This window comes from Pteropus vampyrus, unplaced genomic scaffold (assembly GCF_000151845.1).
Source record: "Pteropus vampyrus isolate Shadow unplaced genomic scaffold, Pvam_2.0 Scaffold44, whole genome shotgun sequence".
NCBI classification, from domain to species: Eukaryota; Metazoa; Chordata; class Mammalia; order Chiroptera; family Pteropodidae; genus Pteropus; species Pteropus vampyrus.
In genome coordinates this window covers 5,433,497-5,440,098 of record NW_011888825.1, presented here as the reverse complement: position 1 = coordinate 5,440,098, position 6,602 = coordinate 5,433,497, and positions in this window count along the sequence as shown.

Below are 6,602 nucleotides of genomic sequence, written 5' to 3'. Positions count from 1 at the left end.
GAGCCATTTTATTCTCACTAAAGTCTTTATTGTTCAGAGAGAGAGAGAAAGAGAGCGTGCTAGACTAGCAACATGGCCACCACTGATAAATGAGCCCCCTGCTGCCCTTGTGCCTTCAGGAGACTCTGGCATACAGCTTTTGCCCTCAGAGCCCTGCTTGGGGGAAAGAAATAAGAGGTCTCTTTAGAAAGCCTGGAAAGATGAAGGGTGGAGGGGTTGGGTAAGGCTACAGATCACTGGAGAAATACCAACCTGACTCTCTCCAAACCCACAACAAAACCTTTTCTTGAGTGATTATCCTCAGAGAAAGGTGATTTGTTAAAGCACCGGGTTCACTGCTTTTGTGTCCTGGACCTAGGACATCTGGCAGGAGCCAGGGAGCTCTCTGATAGAGAGCTTGAGCCCCCATTCTCACCCACTGGACTGTGCATCATTGAAACACTGGCTACTCATTCTCATGCTAATCCGTGAACTCCAAGAGCAGATGTGAAACATTTGGTTCTGTTCTTGTTCACTTGTAAAGAACTAATGCAACTTTTTTTAAAGGGAAGGGCAGAGTTGGGCTGAGAGAGGGGTGAAGGTGAAGGGGGAAAGAGAAAAGGAGGGAAATAGGGTGAATTCCAGAAAGAAAAGTTTACTTGAACGAATTCTTTCTTGGTGGGCAAAGCACTGCATTTATGTGAACTCCAACCAAACTGAGACAAGAAATGCAAATTAATATTAAAGTAATGGGATACCTCCAACTCACAAAGCAGACAATATAGAATGCAAAGGCAGAAAGGCATAGGCGTGTCTCTGTCCTCAATGAGCTCCCATGAGTCTTTTTCTCTCTGCCTAGTGCAAACCTTCATCTTCTGGGGCTTGAAATTTTATTCCAGAACCCAAAGATTTGATTGACAAACTTATGGCACACTTTAATTATTTAATGTTTAGAATATTATTTGAGAATTGAAATAAGTTTAAGTGGAAGCTGGTAGTTGTTCAAAGGAATTTATCTGTATTTCTATATGTATTGTTTTTTTTCTATTGATAGAAAAATAGGTAGAGATTTATAGAGAGAGGAACAGATAAATAACTTCTAAAGCTGTCTGACATTTAATATTCTTATTCCTATGAGGTTCATTTGACTAAAGTGCCTATATTATTGATTAAATCATAAATCTATTAATGACAACATTGATTCAGTGGAATATCTAGATTTGTTTCCTACACTGTCATCAAGAAAATTCTTAAGGAGAAAGACTTATGATACATTTGCTGATGGCAGACTGTCCCTCTTGCCTAGGATTTGTGGCCTATTTAATGTATGCCACAGATACAGGCTGACATCTGCAAAGCATGCCAACTCGAAATTGTTTACAACTCTCACCCAACTCTCACTCCTCTACATGCCACCAGCTAGCATCACTCACTTTAATAGTTCTGCTGTGTCAATAGCTTCTGCATTCTAAGTGGCCAGGCCTCCACCTTCCACCCTTAGATTGTTCTAGAAGTCTCTTCAATCAGTGTTGCCCAAATTTCCCTAATGATAAAAATAATCTGGAGTGCTTGTTAAAGAACTTCTGGGCCCTCTCCTAGAGATACTTATTAAGTAGTTGTGGGTGGGCAGGGTTTTAGCATGCCGAACAAGTGTCCCAGGTGAGTCTGATCAAGGAAAACTCTGGGTTACATTGCCCAAAAGTGTGTTTGTGAGCATTCTCTGGAGTGAGCAGTGATCTAACATATACCTAGAGTTACGTTCCCTCTGCCTCTTCTCTTGTGTTGCTGTCTGTCTATCCTTGCAGTTCAGGTGTTTGGGGACCAACTCTGACCTTTGAAACCTTGAGATTCTTATTTCCACTTTATTGCCATTACCTGGAATTCTTGGCTACCTGTCTCCTGATATCTGGTACTCAGTTCTCTCTCCTATAGATGGAAATTAAATACAATTCCTAGATAGAAGTCTCATGCATGGATAAATAAAAAGAAAAATAAATTTAAGGACATAATACATGATGAAATACAGAATTTTCAAAATAGTATTCTCTGGTATGTTTCTTAATACATTTGCTCAGCCCTTAATAAAATTAGAAGAAAATAAAATATACCAGGTCCCTGAAACAAAAGATAAGAATGGGAAGACAAGATAATAAACAGATTAAAAGGGAGGCTCTGTTGAGCAAAACAGAAACAAAAGAGAGGCTGGATGATATAGTTTTAGGAAGAGATTTCAAAATTCTAAAATTTATTAGAAGCAGTAAATACAAAATTTAGCTTCAAGACTATAGAATTAGAAAATAAAGAGCCAAGTAGTTTATTCCATGGTGGCAGGGGAAAAAAAGATAATTTAAAATATGAGATGATAGAAATGGAGAAAAAATAATTAAAAGATTGATTATTTAAATCTTTAGTGATCTTGAGGCCTTTTAGAGAAGAAATCCAACCAAATTAAGAATCAATTTAAAATAGATGAGAACTTTCTTGAGTTGAACAAAGCAACACAAAAGCAAATCTTCAAATTAAAAGAAGTAAAAGATACCAGACAAGATTAATAAAAAGAAAATAGCTGGATAAATCAGGTAGAAAAGAAAGGCTATCTAAACATGATGAAAAATCAATTAGCCACAGACTACACTACAACTTTAAGTACTAATAAACAATGAAGGGACATCTATAAAATAGTTTTAAAGAAAAACTATTTTAAGTGTTTAAAGTATTTTTAATATTATATACCTAATAAAGCTCTTTTCTCTGAAGAAAAAAAATGATTTTTTTCTATTCAGGAATCCCAAAAACATTGTATATTTATATTTATGAAAAAATCTATTTGAAGAATAAGAGAAAAATAAATAGACTATTTTTTAAAATGACTGATAATGAGTATTGAAAAGTGAGTATTCAAAAGAAAAAAATTTATATGTAAGTAGAGAATTAAATTTCATTATGTTAGGAAGATCAGATATAAAAATATCATAATTTGAAAATTAAAAATAAGATTTGAAATATAATATGTCAATAAATACTGCAAGTAATCTTGACAAGTATGTTTAATTTAAAATTTAAAAAATTTGAGATGGAACTCCCATACACAGCAGATATTTAATATTTAAATTTCTGAAATGTATTTTAAAAATAACAAAGACAAAAATGGGGATGCTAGATTAAATCTGATATATCCAAGTTTATTTCTACAATGGGCATATGATCAGAAATTCATCCATGTATAAGATCCAAAGATTTTTAAGAAAAACAACTTTACCGAATTAAGAGTAAAGTTAGTGACTATTAGATATGACTCAACTAAGATTCAACTGTACATGATTCAAATGAAGGTATAATTTAGACCTATTTTCTTTCTCATTCATTATGTCTTAAGAGATAACTAGAACAATTATTATATATATCAAGAAATTTAATTAGAATGCTTCCTTAAAGGTCTATTGACTTCATCATACTTACCAGGAGAGAAAGAAGACCACAGGAAGGAGAAAGTGCACATATGAAAGAAATGAAAGGCATTCAGTTTTTTTGTCTTTTTGTCAGTGACAGTTTTTCTTTCTTTTGGTATTATTATGCCCCAAATTTCTATAATATCACATTAAGTTTGGTGATATGTGCTACCATGTTTTTAAAATTGTTTTTACCATTTTTCACTGTTTGATACCCACTCATGCTTCTCTTTCCTCCTACTCAGTTTAGATTTTATGGTTTTTATACAATCCCTCCCTTAACTCCCCTTTCTTCTGTGACTTCATGGTTTCTGTTTAACAAATTCCATTTTGATTGGTCCTAAATCTTGATCCATTTCAGTCTGCAGGCAGGCAGCTGAACCTGGTTCAAGAAAATGCAATCGTACTTATTTGTTGTACTTTAAGTTCATGACCACAAATGCTAAGTGGGCTGTCTGCACTATATTTCTCAGTAATTTCACTCTCCTGCTCTTAGGGAATACAATCCCACACCTTTTTTCTCTACCTTAAGCCTCTTCCATCAACTCCCTTCTGCCTTGTGGAAATAGAAGTGAGCAGTGAAAAATTGGTAAGAGAAAAATTTGTTGGAGGTCCCGATGAGATAAAAGAAAGATTGAAATGAGGTTACTTAGGTGAGTTTGAACTATACAAAGTGATGGGTGGTCAGAGTGTAAGATACTTGAGAGAATGTCATGCTTCATTCTCTCAACACTAAATGTTTAGTCTATTTGTACCTGTGCCCATAAATTCTGCCTTAACATCTGCTTCTGCCCAAGGTTACTTTCTCCACTTGGGTACCAAATCTCCTCACTTCTCACCTACTCAAGGACTTAGTTCCTATAATTACCTCTCTTCCCTAAGGACTGAGTAATTCTTATTGACATAAAATATCACATAAAATATCTCACCTTTCAAAAATTTCTCCACCTTCTCCAGTTCACATATTGTATCTCTATTTCCCTTTGTTTGCCAAACCTCTCTCAAAGGTTACCTATAACTATCTTCCTCTCTATCAGATCAATTTCATAAGGAAACAAACATACTGTATATGAATAATATTTTCCATCTGAAGAAGATGAAACCCTTTCTAGACTCCCACCAATTTAATAAAATCATTCTTGTTAAGCTCAAGAACAAATTCTGGCCAATTCTCATTCTCAGTTCTACTTGATCAACAGCACCATCTGATCCTGTTGACACAGTTGATCCTTTTTAAATAAGTTCTTCCTCTACCTTATCAAGTTAAGTTAGTTTTCTTCCAATGCCACTGACTACTTTTTCTCATATTTCTTTTTTGATTCCTCTTCTCTTACCCAGTCTTTACATATAGAATACCTCAAGTCTCAGAGCTTGGTTTTCATTTTTCTATTTATGCTCTATCAGGCCATGATTAAATATATTTACATGATTTTAGAAGTGTTTAGTAAGCCAGTGGCTCCCACGTTTCTATCCCTAGTCTCGATTTCTCCACTGAGCTCCAGATTTATATCTATTTGACATCTCCATGTGGACGTCTAAGAAGCATTTCAAATTTAGTATGACCAAAACTGTACTCTTGATTCCTGCTTCTGAGCCAATTTCTAACCTGTGTTTTCTTAAATATTCCCCATTTATGTAAATGATACAATCATTCCCTGAGTTGTTTAGACCAAAGACCTAGGAGCCATCCTCGATTCCTCTCTTTCTTATACCCTACATTCAACCTATCAGCCAATTCTATTGACTCTACCTCTAAAATACATTTCAAATATCTCCTCTTGTTATTATCTTCACCAATAATATCCTATTTCAAGGGAGCATAATTTCTCTTCTGAAAAACTATAATAATCTCCTCACTGATATTCCTGCTCATTTTTTGCTGCTCCCCCTGCCAATTAATTCTTCATGCATCGCTCAAGTGATCTTTTAAATAAGAAGATCATATCACATTACTCTTACTCAAAATTCCTCAATGGTTTTCCTATCACATCTAGAAAGATCTCCATATTCCTTTCTTTATCTTAAAAGACTCTAAATGATCTAGTCTATATCTCTTCAATGGCATGTTTTGAATGAATGAATGAATGAATGAATGAATGAAAGCAATAGAGTTTATGGTTATGAGAATGGACTCTGATATTAGATTATTTGTGATCATAGTTTGTATCTACTGACTAATACAATAGTTATGGGATCTGGGGATTCAACTCTCTAATGACTATTTTGATTTTAAGTGATAAAAAAATCTTCTCAAGTAGCTGAAATCAAAATTCATTCACTCATTTAACCAGAAAATTTAATAGAATGATTCTGTTTTTGAGTATATTTGGGTGTCAGTGCTCAGATGATATTATTAGAAATTTGTCTCATTTATTCCATAAATCAGCACAGGTGCCATTGGGTTTGTTTTCAATCTCAGGCAAACTCTACCCACAGTGGAGCAAAGATATCTGTTTTCATTATGTTTTACATCTAAAGATTCCATGGAAAAACGTATTTTTTTCTGAGAATTTTAGCAAAAGTCTCATGAAGGACCCTAATTGACTGGGTTTGGGTCATTTACTTGGTTGTGAACCAATCATGGTGGCCAAATCTTGGATCATATACCCTCCCTTCTAAGTCAGACCGAATCCAGTCTCCCAAAACCACATGGATTAAGAATGAGGAAGTGCTAGCTTCCCAAAGAGATATTTTGGGTTCCTCACATGTAAAATGAGACAAAAAAATTTCCTACTTTGAATATAAGTCTCATGACACAATGTCCAGCACATAGCAAGTAATCATTAGTTAGATACTAATGATTCTATGTGCTGTAGAAAAGCTTTGGGATGTGGACAAAGTTAAACTTAGATAAAAAGTAATAACCATAAAACTTCTATTACTGAACAAGAAAAAATAAAAATAAATAAAACATGATCTTTATTCTTGCTCAAGATTCTAGAACAGCCCAATAAAATTCATCTAAGGAAAAAAGAAGAAAGAAAATAATAAAATTACAAGCAAAAATCAATAAATCAGGAACTAGAACATGTTGGTTGTACTTCTGAGTTGCTCTTTTGAACAAAATAAAAAATTCACATAACTGTGGCAAGCTTAATTTTAAAAAGGGAGCGTGAAATAAAGTGTACTGAATATGAATTAGAATTATGATATACACAGATATAATGTTTAAAA